This window comes from Arctopsyche grandis, chromosome 3, assembly GCF_051622035.1.
Source record: "Arctopsyche grandis isolate Sample6627 chromosome 3, ASM5162203v2, whole genome shotgun sequence".
In the NCBI taxonomy this organism is placed as follows: Eukaryota; Metazoa; Arthropoda; class Insecta; order Trichoptera; family Hydropsychidae; genus Arctopsyche; species Arctopsyche grandis.
Window position 1 is genome coordinate 6,961,573 of NC_135357.1, and position 26,114 is coordinate 6,987,686.

General features: G+C 34.6%; 1 protein-coding gene across 1 annotated transcript in view; it reads right to left on the reverse strand.

The window, feature by feature from the left end:
- The window catches only part of LOC143909812 (uncharacterized), a 75,046-nt gene that overhangs the window by 37,583 nt on the left and 11,349 nt on the right, over window positions 1–26,114 (reverse strand). The window lies entirely within an intron of this gene.

Sequence of the window (26,114 nt, forward strand, 5' to 3'; positions counted from 1 at the left end):
TTAATTTGATCGTATCCGAATAATCTATTTAAACTAGTGTTGTGCTAGTTGATATTTCAACGGTTCGTTTTGGAAATATGAACCACGCCCGAGGCTATTGTCGCTAGCGGTTTCAGCATGTGCAGCCCTTGCTGTCAGTTAGCATCGCACCCTCACGCTAAACCCTCAATCCATCCCCACACACTCGCCCATCCGCCCGTGTACAAATGAGTATCCTTTTTTACTAACATCTTCTTACTTCCGAAACGATTTGGTCGTGTGACAAAGCTTGGGTTCTTATCCGATCGTTTTCAAACTTTGCTATTTTGCTCGGTTTGGTCATCAATATAAGTGTAAATGACGTCCGCCATTACGATGGTGAAAAATAATCGTAATAGACACGTTTGAATATACTCCGTCATATTTCTTCTTGACATCCATCGTCCGAATTGATCGTTCAGACTGTTCGTCCAGTTTGTTATTTTTAGCCTCTTATTACTTTATTATTTATTTTGATTACATACAGACATCATAATTTAACCATCAGCGTGGGCTAGTGGTTAGCACACTATGCTTTCGACCTGAATTATCACAGTTCGATTCCCACTAGTAGCTATTTTCCAGACCTTGGTTTGTGATTCCAGGTCTGACGAACAGCTTCATCATAAAAATGAACAAAGCACGACGAACAATGAACAATTAAAGGCGCAAAGTTGGTCCACTCTTTACTCATCACTAGACTGCGGACCCAAAGCGCGCCGTTCATTGTTCAATTGTTGTAAATGCTTTGTTAAAGGTTTGCCGAACCTTTTTTTTTGCACTCTAGCTTTGTAAATAGAGCCAAACCACCCCGATTCCTGGAAAAAGCACGCTCTCTATCCGCAGTCTACTCATCACATGTCGTTCGACAACTTTTTGACTCTTGACATTCAATGTTCAGCTGAAAAGTGCTGTAAAACAGGCTATATATCAACGAACCACACACAATGTTTGTCAACTTCTACTAATTTTGAGTCTCATTATTCAGTATTCGAAAAAGAGTAGAAAAATTTATGTATGCCGACATTTTTTTTAATTCGATTCATTTTAGCAATGTATTATATGCCAAATTAAAATACCACACATGACGGAAAAGACACCTTGAATCGTTACAATATATGTATGTATAATATAATACAAAATTTGCAAATGTATTCTTTCGCAAACAAAATTCGGCTGAAGAATTCCGTACATCTGCTAAATGCCTGGATTAAAATTCAAAACGATTCGCACACGTAACATCATTATTATTGAGAGTTGACATTTACTATGAAATACCACACCATAAAAGTCCACGCGCAGTCGTAATGAAGATCCCGAGACCGCCATCTTGAACAGACCGCAAACCTGTCGAATGAATCTAAAACGTTTTATCGCCGATTGCTTACATATGCACATATTTAGAAAGCCTTAAAGCACATGTATGTAGTTCACACAATACCTGTACATAATCGACATTACTTAGTCACGTTCGAGACGTTCGCTTAATCTGCATAACAAACGACGAAGATGCATCTCGGAATTGAACGTCATCTCGCACACAATAAAATCGAATTTATAACCATTTGAGAATAACGGTTTAGATTGGCAAGAACTTATAGCAATCGTTAAAATACGAAACGATTCTCACGTACTGTTCTTAATGTGTTTACTCGCAACGTACATACATAGTACATATATATACAAGGAGACAGTTTGTTTGAAATATACATATGTACGTGATCAAATCAATATGATGATTAAATATAACTTTCAACCCTAACTTGGTCGATTTAATTCATCATTAAATTTAATAGCATGTTTTGCAACATTGATGACTGATGAGAAGGATTCAAACATGATGGTTCCAAGAAGCATGAACAAGATAATGCTGTTGTAAACATTCCCCTTCTCTTATATGTACATAGCTGTCAATGAAATTCCAGCTATTTTTTTTAAATACGCTTCCTTATAAAAAGCATTGAAAGTAATTACAGTTGTAGTAGATACATGCTGTACATACATACATACATCCAAGATTCAAAATTCAGATGAGTCTCGACGGTGGACATGACAGATAAATAAATTGTGAGTAATTCAAAGTGTAAGTAAACCAGTAGTATAGCTCAGTGGTTGGGCTAATACTAACCACCTAGAGATTCCCGGGCTCAAGCCCTGTGTTGATCTCGAATTTGTTTTGAGTATTGTTGAAGAGAATTTGTTTGGAGTATTTCTGCAGTACTGCTGGTTAGACTTGGAAATATGTGACTCCGAGTTGATCGTTACCTATCATAGATTGCCAGTTTATCTGATTTCCTCGTTGAAACGGTTCATCATCAAATAAGGCAAAACCATCCTACCTACTAATTGTCTCCACTATTTGAATATGATTTCAAAATTCATATGTACGTACAAGTTTAATATCATAGTTGTTACTCGAGTATAAAACCTGTAATGACATGGTAGTTGATACAAGGGATGTTTTGAAGCATAAATTATATGCTCTCTGTGGACTGGAAGTGGTTAGTGACTTAATATATAAGGGTTCTCGAATCGACAATTGTAGAGGATAAGATGTTGAAATCCGAACAAGGATTACGATGGCTAAAATTATTTATTTATTATTTATGCGCCGTTATTTATTTATTTTTTAAGTTTGGACCATTGTGTCATTCCGCCACAATAGTCGAAAATATAATAGAGAAGAGAAAAAAAATTATGTACAAAAATACATTAATAAATAATCATTAAAAACAATATCATTAATAATAGTAGATACAATAAACAGAATACATAGTATGGAATGTCTTGCATTTACAGCCAGCACCAATATATGTACATATGTAGATATACATAAGAACAAGCCGTAAATACAGATCATCCCTGCTAGGCCCAAATGGAAGAGAGAATATCAAAATTCCATTCACACTTCATATACAATTATAAAAATAAGGATGAGAAGTGGCTACCAGAGAGATAGGAAATGAAGGACAGAAGCATTAAAACTTCTACAAACAATCGTAAAGTAAGAAGCCTTGTTGTCTTCATATGCCAATATACTGCCGAAACTTGGACAATAAAGGCAGCCGAAAAGCAGAAAATTTAAGTTTCTGAAATACAGTATATTCTGAAGAAGTTGACGATTAAATATCGCCTGTCAAGAGCATGTTTGTAATTAAATCTCCATTTTTTTGAGGCGATAAAAGACGACAACAACCTGAAATAGCGTGTTGTAGTTGGTATTGTAGAGGGGGAGAGAGTAAAAGAAAGATCTCCTATATAGTAGACCCTTCAAATCAAGTCGGCTCTTGCCTGTTCTATCATCGATGCATTTCGAAAGGCCAATCCCTGAGAAAATTGAAGAAAAATCGTAAACCACACCCCAGATGTCAGAGCTCATAGAGGTCACGATCTTTATTATTGAGGGAACGATAGAAGAAGAATTCCACAAACACATAGCAATGCATTATATCTATCTATGTAAATTGAGGGCATTAGAATAATCGAACAGCAACTACGACAGGTATACTACTTCAAATACAGAAATGATTGAAGAGATCCTTGCTTTCATTAAGCATACAATTTGTACTTGCCAAATATTTGCAACGTGGTGCACATTCACATGCAAATACGGAACTTATATTTCACGTGCATCCATAAATGTCATCTTCCTGTCAACACGGACGTAGAAAAATAGGGGAAAATGACGCTCGATGCTCTTCGATGTCAAAGATTTTTATACACTGTTTAAAAAATCTATACGTAACGATGGCCGCTCTTTTTAAATGCCCTGAACTGTTTTCTAAGAAGTACAATGTTGCAAATCATATTGGACTACTTCTACTTTGTAAAAGTAATGAATAATATAGTAAATCTAATGGATAAGGATTGTATTTAAATTTCCATCTACTTTTGCCTGATCAAACACCGTTGCTTTCATTTTATAATTGACATCAAATTCACGGTGATAATGTTCGAAAACAGTCGAATTAAAATTCTAGAACAAGTGCGGCTTGTACTAGAAACACACTCCATTTACTTGTCGACGCTTATTGAGTAGTTTCTATTGTATTCGATTTTTTTATAGTTTTATTTAACGTTAATTTAACACGATCATAACAAGACACAATGGCAAATGTGGGACGACCGATGAATCTCCATTTAAAACGCTGTCTTCGGCGAATCATTGCGATTCCTAGAAATGTCGCGTAAGCGACACGGCAAGCGGATTTTCCGATAATGCGACGAGACAGCTGACAGAACGGAAACTTGAGTTTTCCTAAGTGGGAAAGCGTGAAAATTTGACTGCGATGAAAGCCGAAAACCGAAAGCGACACTTTCGCTTTAATTTGCGCCGGTCGACTTGCGAAACACTCTGCGTTATGATCAAACGACCCGGGAAAATAACGGCGTTGCGCAATGTTGCGTCCGACAGCGCAACTTTGAAAATGCAAAACCGATCGTATGACTCGTCGAAACGGATCGATTCGCATTTGAAAATTAGACGCAGGTTATGAAATTAAATGACGAATTTTCATTTGTAGTCAGTAGTAAAATTACCTCATGGATACTTACTTACCTACTACAATAGAAAATGTGAACCACATACATACATACATGTATAAGTATACAAATAAACTTAAATTGAATTTCATAACTTGAAATATTTCTTGCCAACAGAGTTAGCCCACGAATGTTTTTATATGTAAAAGGATGTATTCAATGGTAGTACATACATATATGACAAGCAACATCTTGTTGCCGTTACAATTAAATTCTGTAAATTTGAATATGAAACTATTTATAAAGTCACACATGTCAAAAAATTACTCATGTTGTTTGGTTCCATTACATAAAATTATTTCGAAATAGTTATACAATTGATAATACAAAATTAAATTTAAGAATTTGAACTACACATACATAGTTTCGGTGGATAAGTAAGGGTTTCTATCTTGTCGAAGCATTGAACTCTCTTCTATGGGCTTTTTCACTTTGAATGGAAAAGCGTTCAATTTTGATACGTATTATTGGAGAATATTTAATTTAATATTAACACTAAGGTGATTTATTTGCTTCAACATAATAATTATTGAATTCTATACATTTAGAAAATTGTCGAGACTTTAAAAAGGAACATATATTTATAATCAATTTTGAGCGTATTTGTTTCATCATAACAATTTTCTATGTAATAAACATCCCGAGAACGGTTTTTCATAAATTGTTGAAGGCATAGAAAATTATAATATTATTTATCTTGTAGCGTGGTCGTGAAGAAGTATTTTCAAGATCGTCGTGAAAGACGCAGTGAGTAGTGATAGTGGTAGTTTATTGTTGAGCCAGCTCCGAATGAAGCACGAAACAAATCCGCAAAATACACAACGTTTACAGAGAGATCATTGGTCGATGGATCGCGAGATCTGATTGGTTGTTTGGCACGATCAGGTGATCAACTTTAGTAAACCAATGGTTGGTCGACGGGTAATCTCTACGTTCACGTATCAAACCGATATGGATTTCGTAATATCTAAATATCGAAAAATTTCAATAGGATTTCAATTTTGTACTTTCAACATGAAATCACGATCATGTACGAATGATTCGATTCATAGAGTTTTTTAATAATTTTTCAACTCCGGTTTTATCTCACACAGTATAATCATCCATCTGCACACACAAGTATAATCATACATCCGCAAGGAAAGCTTAATCAGTCAAAGATCTAATGCATTAATTCAACTATGAATTGATTAGAGCTTCATCTAAGAACCTCCGCCTACTCCAACTTGGAATACATATGTACTTAATTCCATCCAATCTGCCAGCTTTCATGACACTAATCAACCAACTGCACTACATATGTACATCCTTTCACTCACCTTACTAAAGACAACGAGTGTGGGATCAATCCCTGAACACTTAAAAAAGTTCATAAGACATACGACATCTCGATCCGTATTATAATTAGACTGATACAATCAAAAGCATCAAGTTTTTCATACTCTTCATACTACAATGAACCTCCTCTGAGGCCTCTCATCCATCGTGGAATTGTGAGGGCGCTAGTTACGCGCTTAATGCGAGTTTTTAATTTTTTTTCACCGCATACACCGAGGCGTTTCGCTCGTCTTCTATATAATATAAGATTATCATTGTTCGCAACATGTGAGCAAACCGGATTTGAGCCATATACAATTTAATGTATACCATCACGTTACGGATTGCCCCAGTTGTTATATAAACATACATAAATACGATATATGCACGTACACATATCAGCGTTGAAAGAACTCACTCGCATACCGCAGGAGTTCAAGAGAGCGTAACATTGAATTATTCATCGGAGTAATTATTACTTGCACATTTTGTCTACGTATATACATACATACACTATTAATAAATACACATTTTATATGGAATTGTCTGAAAATTGAGCGCTGGAATGCAAATGAATACATTTTTATTATCATCTAGAGTCCGTTTTCAATGAGCAATGAGCGAAGGGAAAGTTGCGACCTTCTGACACCCAGTCGCATATTTTTGTAAATCGTGACTTACCAGATCGTTCGACCCAGTTGTGCGCATTATTTAAAAATCGATAATTGAATCGCACTTTAAGTCCGGTGAGCTTAATCAGTTTTTTTTCGTTGAGTATTATATTTGCCATTCAAGCTTTGATTGAATCGAAACCGGTAATAATATTGTGAGCGTTCGAACGCGTGTGCGCAATCGAAAACAATGAAAATGTTAATTGGGAATGTTATTGCGTAGGATTTCGACGGCGCCACTGGCGAAAATGGAAGAATCGTGAGCTGTGAGTGTGCGAAAGAGAAGGCGCTATACGACGCGCGTGTGAGTGCGAGCGAGAAGGCGATACTGCGTTGAGAAATTAACATACAAAGGCGTGCATATGCGGTATCATTGAACGCCATTTTTAACGAGAATCATTGTTATTCGAAATTATGAAATCCGTTTAAATTCTTGCCGTCTGTAATTTGTACTTAAGGGTTTTTACGAAGGAGTTTTTACTGAACGGAAGTCGAACTTTATTACAATACAATGCGAGTGCCGGATTAACCAATTGACTACTATAATTGATCAGTGTCGAACACATATGTATGAGTATTGATAAGTACACGGTTTAAAACTAAGAAAATTACTTTTTTTGAAAGTTTACTTCTATTTTAGAACAGCCACTGATATAATGGTTTCAAACCAAACGACCACTCGATTTATTTGACTGAATTCAAAATTCTTTGGGCAAAATCAAAAATTCATATAAAGGTGATTGATCTAAGAAGATTTCCAATTATAAGAAAATAAAAAATTGAAGACGGAATCGCAGCCATTACAGATAGCACAAACAAACAGCGGTCGACGCTGTATGTTGAAAAAATCTGACTGAAAAAATACGTCGATGCCTTTACACTGCGTTTCTCCCTATGCTTACGTCCTATTTTTTACGACCGACAGGGATATAGCATATAGTCGCTGACGTTTCCTTTCGTCGACTTGGATTTGTTTTGAGATATGCAAGATTATTCTCCAATCCTTTGTTTTCTCGCTTGCTTTTCAATTCGCTTGTGAGAAGTAAGCTAGAGTATAATGCGATTGTGTGGAATCCGCATGAAGCAAATTATTCTCTGATGATTGAGAAAGTGCAAAAAGCATTTCTTCGTTTCCTATATAGGAAAGAATATGGGTATTAACCATATCTCTACCCCACTCCTTTCCTTTTGGGCATGTTAGGGTATAATTCCCTTGAACTTCGGAGAAATTTCTCATTAATTCGTTTCGTTCTCCTGCTCTTACGTGGTAATACGTCATGCCCATTGTTGCTGGAGCATTTGGGACTTTATGTCCCTAATCACTATGTGCGTGGTAGACATCATCATTTGCTGGCTGTACCTCCTGCCCGCACAGTGCTTTTTCGAATGGCTCCTATTCCAAGAGCTATTCGACTTCTTAATGAAATCGTTGCTGCCGAGACTGAATGTGATATTTTCCACCTTAGTGAGCGCAAATTGTCGGAAATTACTCTAACCCATTTATCTGGTAGTCTGCGCTCATCATTGTTTTCATTATTGATTGTGATTTATGAGTGAAATTTTGATTAAGTCTCTTACATTTGGGCCTTACATGGATGTTTTGTATTTGTAGTTGTTTCTTACATATTTATTGGAACTGGCTGTAGGTGCAAGGCATTCCTTATACTATATTTTTTATTTGATATTTTTACTTTATCTGTTATTATTAAATGCTATTTTTTATGTTTATGTATGGATGTATTAATGTTTATGTTCAAATGTTTTTTTTTTATGTATAATTGATGAGTATATTATTTTCGTTATGTATTAATTTATGTTTAATTGTTATTTTGTTTTTTTTTGTGTTATATTTTTTGACCATTGTGGCGCTTTAGGAATTCCTGTTATGCCACAATGGTCTGTTTAGAATAAAATAAATAAATAAATAGCAGTGATGGATTTCCGCAAGGTATGAGTCCTATATTTATATTTATTTATTCTTATAAAGACGTCATAGGTTGCCTTATATTATGTATATGTTACAGTCGAAGTGTATTTTTACATACCTCCTTATGTACTCCCGATATATAAATGTATATTTTTCAATTTTATTCTTGGTGTCATTTGATCGGCAATCAATTGGAAGTTTATGTACGGTTTGTTATCCTTAATATATAATTTCGAAAAAGACTTTGTAACTATTGTTGTTTCGTAGAATCCGTGACGTAATCAAACAAATCAAAGTTTCTATGCCGAAGATATTAATATCGTTGAATATTTATTTTTTTGCGCTTCAAATAAATTTATTAAAAAAAACCAAATGAATGTTTACTATTAGATTAGCCATTTGTTTAAGCGGTTTATATTACAAACACTGAGCGAAGCCGGGTAAAACCACTAGTATTTAATAAACTGAAAACTTTCAGATCAAAGTCATTCATCCTTTTACGATTTAGATCACATATATAAAACTAAATAAATATTTTTCAGAATCATTCCGAGAATTTGTCGACAACGCAACGCTTCGAAGGAAACCTGAAATGGATAAATTGCAGTTTTCTCTCATTGAAATGCATTTTATTTGTATATTACGAAACCACACGACATATCCGCACACATTATAATAGAAAACGACTGTGTCGAAATCGCAACGACTTCCAACAAAAAAAACAACGACCATAGAAAAAAATTAATAATAACAATAAACATTCAAAGCGAACATTAAGCCAAAGAGTAACGTACCGCGAAATCGTAAATTACACCGAAAAAAATCGCACCTAGGCATACATGTAATACAATTCCAAAGTCACGAATCGGAATTGCTCCACTGACAATCCAGAGCTACCGAATCACGCAAACGCATCTTCGATCGAGCATTATAAATGATGTAAAAATAAATTAAAAAAACCACGAATCCATACTTCAAATCAACCATCATCCCACCAACCGTGTCAGCTGGCTGGCGTTCGGCACCACTAATTGAAAAGTTTTGACCTTTTTGCATCGTTTTATTAATTTTTTGCGGTCGACCATTACCGAATTCGAGTGAAACGACCTGGTTCAATAGTCCACTTGGAGATTTTCGACCGGAAGACGTTTTATTTGTGCAATTTATGTATATGTATATGTATAATACAAAGTAGTTGATGTTCAATAGGGCCTTTGAATTCGACCAATGAACGTCCGGCCTTTAGACAGGTTCCTAAATGCGAAACCAAAAGAAGAAGACGAAATTTTGCTACCTCAAAAGGTGTGTGAGAATGTGTGACGTGAGAACTGAGAGAATAGGAAATCCTGCTCACTGTTGACTGTCGATGTTGTAGTATGTACTTGACAATTGAAGCCTCTCAAAAGATCTACGGAATGTATTATAATTCATTATTATATTACGGAATGCGTGAAAATTAGTACAAGTGCAGTCAAAGACGAGTAAAATCATGTTAAAGCATAACCTGATGAGAAGAATACAACGTTTTGTTCACAAAAATATGTCGAAATTCATATAAGTGTTGTTCCATTTGAAAGAAAGCTATGTTGAAACATTAGCGCATAATCAATTGTCACGGTAATTACATGGCTTAAAGATATTGTTAGCCTGTCCTTTGTAACGTTTTCAATCCAATCAATAACAAAAATTACGTTCAAGTTTAACTTAATTTTAATTAAAACATTCACATATTTTCAATGAGTAGTAAATACATAAATATTGGCACGTGGCTTCCATTTTATTGTTGCTTTCAGAGGTTACAGATCAGAGGCCGAGACCAAACTGAAGATAAAGTTGTGAATCATCATCATTTTAGCAACTGAGTGAAGCTGGAAGTAGAATATCTTTAATGAAGATATTATACATATGTATTTGTATAAAATGTAGCTATCCATGCGTACCAGCTAGGGATTGTAAATTTATCGTCAAATTTCATGTAACGATTAATTTGTTAATAAATTCTCCCATTACCGGTTTTTACCGGTAAATGAAACAAATTACGTGGGCTGTAAGCTGCATGTGTTCACTTTAAAAAAAAAACGTTAACCTAGATTGAACCGTAAATAATTAAAAATAAATCTCGGGTGAATATTGTCATCTATATATATAAAAAAGTCTATCGAAACAGCTGTCTGATCGCTTTTATTACGACTTGGTTGGTTTGTGTTGCCACTCTTAAACATGGATCAGTGTAGCAACTCTTACAAATGCATCAGATGTAAATATGTATATATGAACTGTCAAACTGACAGAAGGCTCGCTACTCGCTACAACTCATAACAATCAGTTACTATTACTATGTTACTAGTGTACAAAACTTCAAGACTTATAAAAAAAGAGAAATATTATGAGTTTACCGCCTTGCATACGGGCGAAATCACACAGCGCGGGATGTGGCATGTGAAACAACGACATTTCTTAAATGATTTTTCTTCATTAGATAAATACAAGGATACAATTTTATCGAACACACCCGGGGTGGTCTTTTTTTGGACGTTTTGAAAGGACTATATACCCTGTACGCATCCCATGAACACGAAATTTTTTCTACATATATATGTTTAAAACTATCTAAAAAAACTCACGTCCCACATTCACCGCTGTGTGATTTCGCCCTATCTCTTATTCATCCCGCTCAAAATTTTTGTCATTTAATACTGAAAATAAACCAATTCCAGGCTACCTAATCCACAAGACGCCATTTGTATCGATTGTTAATACAATAATATGCCTAAATAATTTCAGTAAGTATTTTACCAACAAAATGGTCAGAAATATATTATTAAATGTCAGTCAATATAAATAACAAATGAACAGTGTAAAAATCTGACGTACATAAATTCGCCAGAACAAATAGTAATGCCTGTTGGGTGAAATTGTTCACAACCAAAAAGTAATACTGTCTATTCGTCTAAATAAAACTTACCATTTAACGTCAATACTGACCATTTATGTTTAAATACTGACCCTTTTTAATAAAATACTGAAATTATTTTATATACTGAACGATGGATACCTGTTAATATATGTACATAAATGCTGGCCATCTAATATAAATACTGACCTTTCATACTAGCAAAAATTGACTGAAATACTTACCAATAAGCCAATTTCGATTGGAATCGTCCTTCCCTTGAAATCAAGGAAACCTAGGTAGACGAAGTCGTCGAATTTAAAATTATACATACAAGCAAAAATACTCAACTCTGCTTCAGTCCAAATTCGTATACAAAAAATTCTAAAACCATCCGTTGCATGTTCAGAAATACACATAGAAAACTTCAAATAGGAGATATTCGACAGAGAGTGAACATAAAATGTTCAATTTTTTACAAATATCATCTCCTTTGATCTAATTCCAATATAATGTCAACATCATCAACGGAAAAACTTTCAATTTTACATCAAACAATTACGCTTGCAATATGTATGTACATACATACATAAAAATGATATCATTTTTAATGGCGAACGTTATATCTGCGATTAGAACTATCGCACAATAAATAATCAATAACAGCATGTTGGATAACAAAATGATTAACCAGCACCCAACAGACAACTAACTCACAGCATATTATTATCGTACACTAGTTCACCGCACATCACAAATACATACATACGTATATATGTATATACATATGTACATATATAATACATATGTACGTTCATAATCTCATCTACCAGTCAGTGGGTATAATTTATTTATTTATTTATTATTTATTTATTTATTTATTTATTTTAAACAGACCATTGTGGCATAACAGGAATTCCTAAAGCGCCACAATGGTCAAAAAATATAACACAAAAAAGAAAAAAAACAAAATAACAATTAAACATAAACATAAATACATCCATACATACATAAAAAATAGCATTTAATAATAACAGATAAAGTAAAAATATCAAATAAAATATAGCATAAGGAATGCCTTGCACCTACAGCCAGTTTCAATAAATATGTAAGAAACAACTACAAATACAAAACATCCCTGTAAGGCCCAAATGGAAGAGAGTTAATCAAAATTTCACTCATAAATCACAATCAATCATGAAAACAATGATGAGCGCAGACTACCAGATAAATGGGTTAGAGTAATTTCCGACAATTTACGCTCACTAAGGTGGAAAATATCACATTCAGTCTCGGCAGCAACGATTTCATTAAGATAATGATAATGATATGGTGAAACCGTTTAAAACGCTTAATATCTAATATGCGAGATATTATGTCGTGTGAGAAAAAAAGACCCCATGTTATCGCAAGTGTGCGCTTTCACCGTTCGTTTAAAATCCAACATGAAAGAGAAGCGTCTTAATTAAATTTCAAACACACTGCGATAATCAGAAATGAATTATTCGGCTCGAAAAATAAATAGAAATATAATCGCACGTATTGTTCGGTGATGTGACGACACGGAACTTTTATTGTGTCAACTTTGGAAATTTTTACGGATTTACGAAAATTACGTCCGTGGGATAGTCGGTCGGTTTGTGTACGCAGGTAAAGTGCGTTCACCGTACTGATAATCATTATGTATTTAGAAAGAGGCGAAAAAAAAAACACAAGCCAAATTGGCAAAATGGAAAAAAGATAGCTCAAGTCGAGACGTGACACGAAAACAATCATTCCGTGCGAAATATAACGGTAAACTCTTCAAAGGAAATGCGCTATTCAATACTGTATATATGTAGTTGAAAATTAGAAAGAATTACATCGCCTATCAAATATTTAAAATAAAATCCAATTTTAAATGCATTCATACAATCCAGCACAGCATTGCAACAGTCCGGCACATCGGTGCACGGAAAAGACTACTTCTATTCATACTATACATATGCATCAATTCAGGACTGCCATCAGAAGAGTCTTGATTGATAGATCCATTTTCTATTTCTATTATATAATCTTTATCCAATATTATATCACTTTATGTTTAGTTATGTACTGTTCTATTTAGTCATGATTTAGTTTTTATTCTTTTCTTTTTCGTTTGTTTGTCTCTATGTAACATTTGATGTATTTTGTAAAAATGTATAATTGGGCTCAGATGTTATTTTATTTTGTTACATTAATTCTTTATTTTTTATGCATTTCTACATGTGTTGTCTGTTGATTTCTCAATAAATAAATAAATACTATACAGTAGCCCACAATATGACGATTCCGAAAATATTCATATGCGCACTTTCGTTAGTAAGGGTGCACTACAGTACTTCCTGGTTACGTACAGTTTCCAGTCTGTGCTGCGCTAATATGGATAAACCTTTAATCGTAGGACTCGTGACTAGAAGTAGGATAGTCACAGTGCTATCCATTGTTCGGCAAACCTTTAACAATGCATTTACAACCTTTGAACAATACACGGCCCCCTCAGGCTCCGGTGACTACTCGTGACAATACTTGCAGATAGCTCGAGTTACTTATACATACACTACTGATGTACATACATATTCGTGAAAAGGTAATTGAAATCATGAGAAGCTCATTTTTAGAAATATAATCTGTTGATAAAATAATAAAAAACTCCTCTACATAATATAATGATCAAAAAAAAAACAAAAGATCAAAGATAACCGTAACAGAAAAGAGGAAGACGAAATTTAGCGGTTGTACTAATTACATATGAATACTTAATATAATAAATTCCAAAACATTATAATCTCAACTTCACAGAATTCTTTGCTACGACAAGTTATCGTGTAATCGATAACCATCCAGGGTTATCGTCCTTAGAAATAGGGTCAAAGAAAAAATAATTACACTGTATTTATTGTAGGGAGAAAAATACGCGATTGCTATTAATCGGTTAACATGTTCTGACCAATAGAAATCGAGATTTTGAGTTTTGCTACGTCAAAAACTATTGAAATTAATGACTTTTAGCTAACATTTGCAGAATATTTGTACACACAACAGTCCGATTCTGTCTGTTTATTTGTTCATTTGTTTGTTTGTGGTAAAGATAACGATAAAAAAGATGGGAAAAAATCAACCCTGGTGGGTCTTGAACCCGGAAGTCTTCTACTGATAACTCAAACGCGTTGCTGCTGAGCTTATCACAGATTTAAAATTTGACATAAAACCTATAATACTTGTATGGTATTTTCGTACATTTGTATATATGTATGTAGGTATATAAATATTATTAGTAAAACAAAATTTAAATTTTTAAGAATTTGTTCATATTTCACCCGATGATATTTCATCGAGCCATTATTTTCCACTAGTTTTCTAATATAATACATAATACTGGAAGACCAAAGTTTTTCAAAGACAATTAAGTATTGTAGCATGGACGTGTTGAGGGGTTTCCGAGATCGGAGTGAAAGACGCAGCAGTATGGTAGAAGTAGAGTTAGATTGTTCTTGATCCGTTGGCTTGCCAGCTCCAAAATGAAGCACGTACCAAAACCACCTAATATGTAAGCCCATCGGATACCTCTCAGAGACATCATTGGTCGATAGCTCGCGAGACCTTATTGGCTGTTGTATACAGCTTTTTCATACATCGAGGCCTTTTTGGCGCGAACGCGAGATCAGGTGATCAGCGATAGTAAATCAGTGGTCGACTAGCACGAATCACCTAATCTCTACGTTTCAGTATTCATTTTATAAAATAGTTCCCAATCGAAAAATATTCTTAAAAATCATAATTAATATTATTGTTTATTACAATTGGACGATGCAGTCAACCGAAGACATAAATCAAACTGCAAATCAACTTATTACATGCCGTTCGTATACTTTTTGTATCCATTACTAATTCGAAATCAATAGCACTCACAAGCATACATAATGCAGATTGCAAAACAGCAATTATAAAATAGATGTCGATTCCGCTTAAGCTATAAGCACTTAAACTATCAATTCAATAAATAAAAAAAACGCACTGAGTAATCGATACATTGCTTTATTAACTGTTTGTACAATACCGTTGCTGCTCTTATCACGCGACACAACATTGGCAATGCCTATTCTACGACCGTTATTAACGCTTTAATTACATTTGTGTGCAAGGTCTCGAATTTTAAACGGTTCGCAAAGGGCTCCCAGCTATACATCATTACACACACGTATATATTTTTTTAATTAAACCACTCTCCCGTCGGTTGGACAAGCTACCAGCATTCCGGTCTAGTCATCTTCTATGACTTTTGGGCACGTCGACGTCGTCGTCGGTTACCAACGAAATATGCGTGTAACAAAAAAAAAATAAAAAGCAAATCTGCCCGAGGCACTAGTAAGACAGGTCCTAGCCACTGAAATACGTCAAAATATTCAATGGACCGGATGCCTATAAGAAGACGTGCGTGTTCGTTATCGTTTGGATTCGTTATTTGTACGTTGATGTCCGTTAACGTTTTTCGATTGACTATTGACATATGTATGGGAAAAGTAAATGACTATCGAACTACCTATCAAACCTTTCTTCTTCTTATGTTATTTTATATGAATTTTAAAATAAAATCATTTCATCCCTTAATAGTCCAAAACTAGCATCATTGGCATGAAACTACATACATATGTGGTAGTTCAAATCCTATCAAACTTACAAATCAGCATTTATTAAAAAAAAAATCACATATATGATTGCATATACAATTCTATCTTATCTCCAAGTATATAATATGTATACACATAAAATTATTTATATAAAGCCTGGGGCATACATAATGGTTTGAGGCAGTAGTTTTAAAAATCTCAGTCAAATTTGTTGTGGTATATATATATTTATTTTAAATTAATATTTTCCCATGATGCCATTTCTGGTACAAGTTCAAATTTGTACATTATAGATTATAAATTTGAAATCATATTTAAATAGTGGTGACATAGGATGGTTTTGCCAATTTGATAGGGAACCGTTTCACTAATGAAATCTGACAAATTAGCAAACTCTGATAGAAAACGATCGACCTTGGAGTCACACATTCAAGATCTGGCAAGCTATACAGGTAAGGATTGATACCGTGACAACAAAATTGAAAGCATTACACAGAAACAATTGATCTATGCTGCTGAGAACTATGTACTCTTTATATAGGACACGCGAGGTATATCTGAATACAAAGGACAAGGTGTAATGAGGGTGAAACAGTATACTATGAAAAGTCTTCTTGTTGGTTGATTAGTGGATTACTGAATAGAGGAAAATACTTACTAGGACTATCAGAACTATGTGGTTGGTAAACGGTATTTTTGTATCCATCACACACTTTGCTTTGGCAGTATAAGACACCTCATTCTTCACGATGATCGTCACATTTTAACACATGCGAATCCAGAAACAGAACAAAAACGAAAATACTTCATAAGCACGTCATCGCGAGGACTTTGTTTAGCCCGACGCGAAACACTAAGTACACACAGCAAATCAAACAAACCCAAGCATCATTCAAGACTGCACACAAAAAAGACAGAACGCGAAGAGACAATAGACAACATTGAAGAGGACGATGACGTCTCTGCAATTGCGGAAATGCAAGCAAGCAATATCTGTAGCCCTTGCATAATTATAGCAGTCAGGACCTGGAACGCGAGACGAGCAACCAACTACATGCATACATACAATAAAACAGATACTTTTGATATCGCACTCAAACATCTATATAACGGCAGGTAGACATCTACTAAATAGAAGATGTTTTTTTTTTAAAAGAATCTGCTTTTGAGATTGGTATGTATCCGATCTTATGCTGAGCCCAGCGGTGAGAACTGGTTCACGTTTGGCGCGTTTTTATCCGAGCGTGGATCTTCATCGCCGAAACTCTCTTATCGCGTGAACTTTACTAGAATTCCAGAGCGGACGTTACCTACATTGACTAGTAGATACGTACGTATATGTATACTATGTTGTTTGTGTGTGGTTGATACGGTTTGGTTGCACCAGTCGACCGGAAGTACGGCCGTGCACTTATGTATTTTCAAAAAGCGCAACACGCGCGAAGAATTGCAAAATTAACGAGTGTGTAGTGCAATTTGTGCGCAAGGACAGACTGTGGATCTGCAATGAATTGCTTCAGTTAAAAATCTTGATTAGAACTATGAATTTAGCAATCTATTGTACGTAGGAAAGATTTTCGAACGTGCTAAATGTGTGATTGGTTAACTTGCATGATATGAAGTGTGTGTGAGGTGCGTGGCTAGGAATGAACGTGTATGAAGCTCTTGCCGTTAGGCTTGCCGACGTTAAGACGTATATTTCATATATACATATATGTATTTTTCATATATACATATAACAGGTAAGCCCCAATGTGTCTTCCTGGTCAATTATCAACATCGATAAACAATTTAAAGAGTAATTTTCACTTGGCATCATAGATACGTCTATGGATAAATTTAGCATTTTATAAATTAGCGACTTCAGGTTGCCAATTTGTTGGAACCGTTTCAATGAAATCAAATAAATTGGAAAACTCTGATAGGAAACGATCGACCTGGAGTCATATATCCAAGATCTAGCCAGCAGCACCGATTGAAATCGTGACCACTCAGTTGAAAGCATTAGACGCTAACCAGTGATCTATGCTGCTGTTTATATATGTACTAATATGTACACTAGTATTATAATTAGCATATGGCCCGTTGATAATTAATGCGTTTAATATTAATATATTTATTGTTACGTACGCCGCGGATTAAGCGAATAGAATCCCAGAGACTATGTGACCGTTCAAGGGTTATCTGTTATCGGATTAACTATGTAAGTGCTTGCACTTATTTCCAGGATTATATCTGGACTCTTAAGTGCATTTAGGCTAAACAATGACCGTTATTAGTTATTTCTCAGAATCGGTACGGGGAGACCCAATGTCGTGGAAATACATATCCGATAACGTGACTATACCACAGGTAAACAGATTAGGCGTCCTGGGAGATCTACCCTTTATAAGGCGGTACGTAGGCGATATCAGGTCATTTCTGGACGGAGCACTGGCAATACGCATATCTCCTGAATCATCAATAAATGCTGTGAAACGAATGTTGGCCTTTTACTTGGATCCTCCACCCACCCCTACGCAACATTATTATTAATTCAGAATTAATTTGACTTCTAGACAAAAATGAAAAAATGTATTCATATTTTTATTTATTTATTTATTAAAAAAATCAACAGGCAACAGATGTACATGTAGATGTATTCATATGATAGTCATACTTCTTCATATTCTTCTTATTCGTTTTTTTTTTGTTGTATTATATTGTATATTTGTTGATAAACTAAAATCTTTGTAAATTTCAAAAAATTAGGTATTTGGATATTGAAAAAACCATAACAGTCGTCTTATGTCAGCATTAAACGAATTTATTTCCATACTTTACTTTCCATACCATCCAGAAGGCAACAGGAAATTGTTTAAAAAATTCCCTTCTCATAATATTAAATTCCAAGGGAAGCAATAAAAATTCTTGTCAAAATGAAGCATATACAATCAAAATCAAGTATAGTACATACTTCAATAAGGAAACATTCCTTGCAAAACCTTTGCGGTAATCTCTCTCGTCTCATACTTTATCACCAGCAACAAATCTCAGTGGTCAGCGTATAATGCTATCAACTGAGGCTCAATCCCTGGCCCGGTGTTACCGGTCAAACCTTGTACATATCCATACATATGTATATCTATGTGACTCCAAGTCAATCGTTTCCTATCAGAGTTTTCCAAATGATCTGGTTTCATATTTGAAACGGTTCCGAAAAATTGGCAACCTACCATTACTTGAGTATTTTTTTAATATATGTAATTCCAAAAATTATAGTAAAAATATATCAATGGTTAGCATATTATGCTTTCAATTGTGTGGTCACGGATTCTATCCCGTATCCTACTGGCCAGATATTGGATATGTGACCCCAAGGTCTTCCTTTTACCCTTATGCATTCTCTCGGGTACCATTCTAGCACTTCTTTTGTCCACCTTTCGTCCATTATTCTAACCACGCGACCCGCCCGTTGACATTTCAATCTCTTTAATATATTCACTATGCCCACTACAATTGTCACACTTCTCACCCACGTATTCCACTCCCTGTCTTTCCTCGTTATGCCGAGCATACGGCGTTCCATACTTCTTTGAGGACATTGAACTTTGTGCAGAATCTTGGCGTTCAATGTCTAAGTTTCACAGCCATACGTCATCACTAGCTAAACGCATTGATCGAAGATCTTTTTCTTCAGTCAGAGTGGAATTTTTTATTAAAAACAGCAGTCATTCGTCCAAATGCACTCCATTTTGTGGAAAGTAAAAATGTATAATTTCATTACAAAATCTACATATGTACATATTTACTGCAAACCATGGACTCGAAGTTTAACGAATAAAAATTCTGAGTGGCACTCTGGAGCTTAATTTTAAAGATGGGACATATTCCAATGCCCCTTCTAACAATGCGATCAAATCAAACAAACAAAAATGAAACTCCCTTCGAATTTGGTCGATATTTACAACCATCATTAACCTAAATGTCTGCAAACGACACAAAAAACAACACAACTCTGGAAGAAGCATAATTTAACAAATAAAATAAAATTCAAAACATCCGGTCACGTATTAATCGTAACCGCTAGCCATCCTCCACTGGAACAGAGACGTCGAATTCATTCGACCGATTTGAGACAAAGAGTAGCACGGACTCTGGAGAAGACGAAATACCTCGGCACCAAAACATCGACACGGTTGCGATAATACGTGTCGCAAATGGCAAATCAAAATGATCACAGACGAAAATAATAAAAAAAAATCGGAGCGAATTGGTAGAGAGGAGTAACAAAAGACGTGCAATTTTAGAGCGACGTAACCGCAGGCGAATACCAGACCGGTGACTTTGCGAAACTGCGAACGATCTGGTCGAAATCGATACTGGGTATGCCGGTAGCTCTTTCCCACACGTTGTAAACAAAATCAATGGGTTTTTTTTCTATTGATTTGTCTCAATGGTTTCTGTTTATGCGAATAGTAATTTGCGAGAGTTCGACGCACGTTTAATTATCGCCGACGGTCGTTTACTTTTGTCTTGGTCATTGTCTGCTAATTATTGTCGAAGAACAACTGTATAAAGCGAACGTGGTCCTTTCTTAGGATAACTGTTTTACGGACGATGCATTCTTAATTACAGTTCCGAAAACGGAAAATGTTAGTTGTCACTCGTTTCGCATTAGAAAAGTGCGAGTCGGAAGAACATTGGACTATGAAATTATCCATTCGATTCCTTTTACTTTATTTGTGATGATTTCAGCTATTGGAAAGTTTTCAGTGTCATCCAAAATACAAAGCCATCATACAAATCGATGGCTTGGTGCACAGATACTGTATGTCCACATTTGAATTTCTATCTAATTTTAAGTTTGTAGAATTTTAGAACTAGAATAATTCAGATTTTTCCTTCCAAAGTAATTTACATATGTATACCACATAAAGTAACCCAAAGAGAAAATTCTTTCAGCATCTACAAACTTAAAATTCGATACAAATTCAAAAATAGACATACAATATCTGTGCACCAAGCCATCGATATATTCTGCCCAAAAATTTTTTTTTTTTATATCACACACAGAGAGGAACGCAGCACATTTTTTAAAATAGTTTTGCACATGTAAAAAAACGCTATAGCACGCGGCTTAAATCCTTGCATTGACAAAAACATGCAGATTTTACACATGCTCGTATTTTTCTACTCGGTGTGTTTTCACCTTAAGTAAGTAGTTAGTGTTTTTTAAACAATAGTATGGGAGAAAGCAGATGAAATACGATTCAATTATCTAAGTGGGTCAAAAATAAGAAATATAAAGGCTATCAAATCTACTAAACCCCAAAATACAAACTACAAATATACAGATATGAACAAACTTTTCCGATATGTACATACCATATGTATATGTATAAACCACCCTTTCACGAATTTAAGAAAAAGAACATCTTCTTACCCAAAGCATCCTTTTTTTTATTCTTGTGAAGAAATGTATGTAGATTTAATATTTATGTACTTCACTATGAGATACCTTTGTACATATGTACATATGTAAGAAACGGAATATGTGGGAGAGAAGTATGATAAGAATAGTTGATATGGTGGATAGAGTTAATTGTATTGGGTGGGTCAATTAGCTAAAAGAATAGACGAAAAAATAAAACAAACAATATTATAAAGTTGCCTCGCAGACAAAATTATCTAAAAAGGTTTATTTTTAAATTAAAAAAGTATTTTTAAAATTATGTACATATATGTATGTATATAACTGAGCATTGAATGACAGAATGTTCCATAAGGTTCAGTACACTCTTAGAAGCATGGAATACTGTATGCTTAGCATAACGAGGAGAAATAAAAAACGGAATACGGGTAAGTACGACAAAGGTGATTAGACTAAATGTAAAGGTAATGGTGAGAGTAAAGAAATTGAAATAGTAATGGGTGGGTCACGTAGCTAAAATAACGGACGATGGACGGACGAAAGAAGTGCTCCAATGGTACCCGAGAGAATGTATAAGGGTGAAAAGAAGACCGCAATGAAGACGGGTGGATGAAATTAGATAAATGAGTGTGTGGAGAGATCGATGAGCGTTGCCCAAAGAAGAAACGAATGGAAGCGCATTCATCCAGCAGTGGATGGTGAGTGACTGTAAATGATGATGATAGCGAATACAGTTCAAGTTCATGCATTTATTTATATACCACCACATACGGATCTTCTTAAGCTATGTGCATAGCAAAGCGAAGCGACGTGATAAGAATACGCTACAAACTAGCATAGAGATCGAGCCTCGATAATCGATGACATCTCTTCTCTTCCTGTCATGTCACATTTCATGGCATTGGATGTACCATCACTCGATGAAAGTCTACAACGCACCAAATCGTTTATATTTTTTTGCCTTTTACAAAGCCAAAGGTTTTGAACTGTGTTATTTCCTTGATAACTTATTACATTTAAAAAAATCTCACATATGCATTATCAGCATACTATTATAGAAACAGCTGAAAGAGCAGCGCTGGCTCACAAATTTATATTCAACACGAAAAACCACTAATAGTCGGAACAATTTAAAATTTCAGATTTTCTCTGGTGCACCTGTCTCGCTATTATACCGCTCGGAATAATAAAAAAATCAACTCCCTCCTTAATTTTTTATCCAATTCCGAGAACAGTTCGGAATGGAATGTGTTAATAGTTTACGATTCTGGGGCGTCATTACCGAAGAATGCAAACTGGATATTACTCTCACAACTCTCACTGCACATTATATACTTATATTGTATTATATACCTATACAGTTACACATTCGTACGTATATGAAATACATACATGCACATATTTATATATATCATCATCAACATCAACAACGAACCGAATCCAGGGTCGACCGGTGGACTGGCCCGTCCGTCTTCGGGAAACGTCTTCCAAACTAACACGCGTCTCATTCAAATTTATGATAATGTATCTACTTCGTTTGCGTAATAATTCCGATCGCATGTTCATCTCCTATCCGAGCTATGGTAACAAAAAACAACCATCCAATCCATTCCGAAGAGGGGTAAAAAAATCAATTCTTCCAGACACGATAATTCTCCTGGGTAACGCGCGACGAGTAAACACCATGGCGATTTGAAACAATATCGATTGAACCGTACAGAAATAAATATCAAACCCACGCATTTTCACTTTATGGGATTCCAGTCGATCTCACCTTTGACTTTTTCGAAAATATGTTAACTAACATACATACATATATAGATACAATATGCAAATTAAATCACAGGCACGTACCTGCAACATTTCTCATCGCTTTACCTAAATAGACGTGATAGACGTGACGCAACTGTACAATAATAACACTCGACTGGCTAACTGTCGATGATTTTTCCCGTATTGATCTATCTCGAATAATCGAGATGATTCACTTGTAAAGCATGCGTAAACAAACGATGCGAAAAAAATCATCATAATACGATAATCGTAAAAATAAACCGAGCGTCAAAAGCTTCAACTTCAATGAACCTTACATTGTATGTTCAATGAACCTTACATAATGTTATTAAAAGACGAGCAATGGGATGTACATACATACATATGTACATATATACATATGTACATAGTCCAATGTATGAAAAAGTTGAAATGATTCATGATAGATCGATTAGAGAGTTCGAGTATAATTAAGTCGTCAAAATTACAACTTGAACTCTTGACTCAGTCATGGGTACAATTATATTTGAAGCAAAAATGTATTTATATAAAAAAATGTCAATGGAGTAATAATAATAGTAAAAGTAATAAATAAATAATTAATAGTAACTAGTATTGTACCCGATGATATATCATCGCATTGGTGTTGGCATATTAAGTTATTAAATAAATAAAAAATTAAAATAAATGTTTCGTCGGTCACGTGTTCGATCCGTACGCGGTCGATTTTTTCAAATATGTACCTTTTAAATATGAAAAAAATGCTAAAAACTACCTACCTATCTACATATTAACAATATAAAGAATATAAAACACCGATAGAAAAATTAATTAATTAATTAAATACATTTTCAATAGATAACGGTAAATTCTCAGAGATTTAGCCCCGTCTACATATTTGCCTAGAGGAAACATTGGTATAGAGCATTTTCTTGTTTTTTTTATATTTTTATTTTTTCATTTTATCATGTTTTTCTGCTTTTGCATTTTTGCTTTTTATTTTATGTATTTTATTTTTCTTAATCAAATGTAGGCCATTGTGGCGCATTAGGTTCTTCCTGTAAAGCCACGATAGTCCAAACTACTATAAATAAATAAATAAATATATAGAAGTTTTTTTCTTGTGCTATTATATTTGTATATACGTTTTGGCAGTGGTTTAGCTGTGACGTACATATGTATGTCGAATCGAAACGACTATTACAGTACGGCGAGCGTTATCTCAGACAGACAGAATAACGATATTATATATTACATTTTATACCAGGAAGGCCTTACAGGTAAACCCCAATGCGCCTTCCTGGCCAATTACAAACAAAGCAGCATTTTAATTACACGAGTCGCTGAAATACGAGACACTGAAAAACTCGCAAATTAAGAAGACATCTTTGAATTGTACATTAATCATAGTCAAATAGTGGTGACATAGTAGGTAGAAAGTTTTTTAGCCAATTTTAATCGGGAACCGTTTCAACAATGAAATCAGAGAAATTGGCAAACTCTGATAGGAAACGATCGACCTGGAGTCACAAATATCCAGATCTGACTAGCAGCACTACAGATATACTCAGAAAATTTATTTTCAATCGAGTTCAGCTCATGGGATCGAACCCAGCGCCTCTCAGTGTTAGGCAGAAGCTTAACGACCGAGCTATGCTGGTGGCTTAATGATGTTGGCATATATGATGATAGTATCTTCAGCCACTAAAGAAGAGGAAATTTCTGAGCTAAAATCATCTCATAATGTAAGATCAGAATACAAGGGGTTCCAAATGATGCACGTGGATTCGACCAGACAGTGTTTATTTGTATGTCTTTATGTCGGGCATGTCATAGGGTAAGTGTCTCATATATGATTACTAGCAAGGTAGTACACGCGCTGTACTATACACCCTACACGTTATATATATATATATATATATATATATATATATATATATATATATATATATATATATATATATATATATATATATATATGTATTACAATTACAAAATATACTGTTAAAAAAAGTAGAAATGTTCCAATATAACATAATATATCTGATACTAAAAATTACACACTATGACACAATGCTTTTATAGAAAGCAGCTGAAAATGGCGTCTAAAAGCTTTTTCGGTGCACGCATTCCACAGTGTACTTCCATTGTTCTAAAATTTCCAAGTTGAGGCAACACACACACACACACAGAGACATATTATGCAGTGTCGAAAGAAAGTGATACGCTAATGCACCAATGAATATGGCAAAATGTTGTGAAAAAACGTAAGCACGCCATACATACATACATCAAAAGAGTGTGAGAGGCACACGAAAGTGTATATAGTAAACGCTTCAGATAATAATAATTGAATGAGTCGACAGTTTTACGGCAAATGTATAAAAATGTCCATTGTGAATGTAGAAAGGCGTCCATTGTGGACAACAAACGATAGTAACCACTCTGATTTGGATTTCAGACTTAGTGCAAAATGCAAAGTGACCAAAATAGTTCAAGTTTAATTTTAATATTCATTATACTGTGCTAATTTTAATATTCAATATACTTTCCTATTGTGCCTTCAATACTAACATTAAATGGAAAATGTAGCGATTATAGGAATCCTAACGCAAATAGCTTTTTATGATCAACTTATACTGAAATTTCTAAAGGTCAACTAACGGTAGTGGTAAAATCTCAAAAAAAAAAAACAAGAAAAGGTTACCAATGAAGATCCAACTTTATTGATGAGTAGCCAGATAAAAAAGGCGAAAACTCCACACTTCAATAGTGATACGAGTTTACGTTCAGGTGTATGAACAGAATCTATGTACTAGAGCACAGCCTAGTTAAAATAAAATAAAGATAAAAATAGCAAATACAGTCCTATATTTTAGTGCTCAACTGGTTGTTTATAGACCAAGCT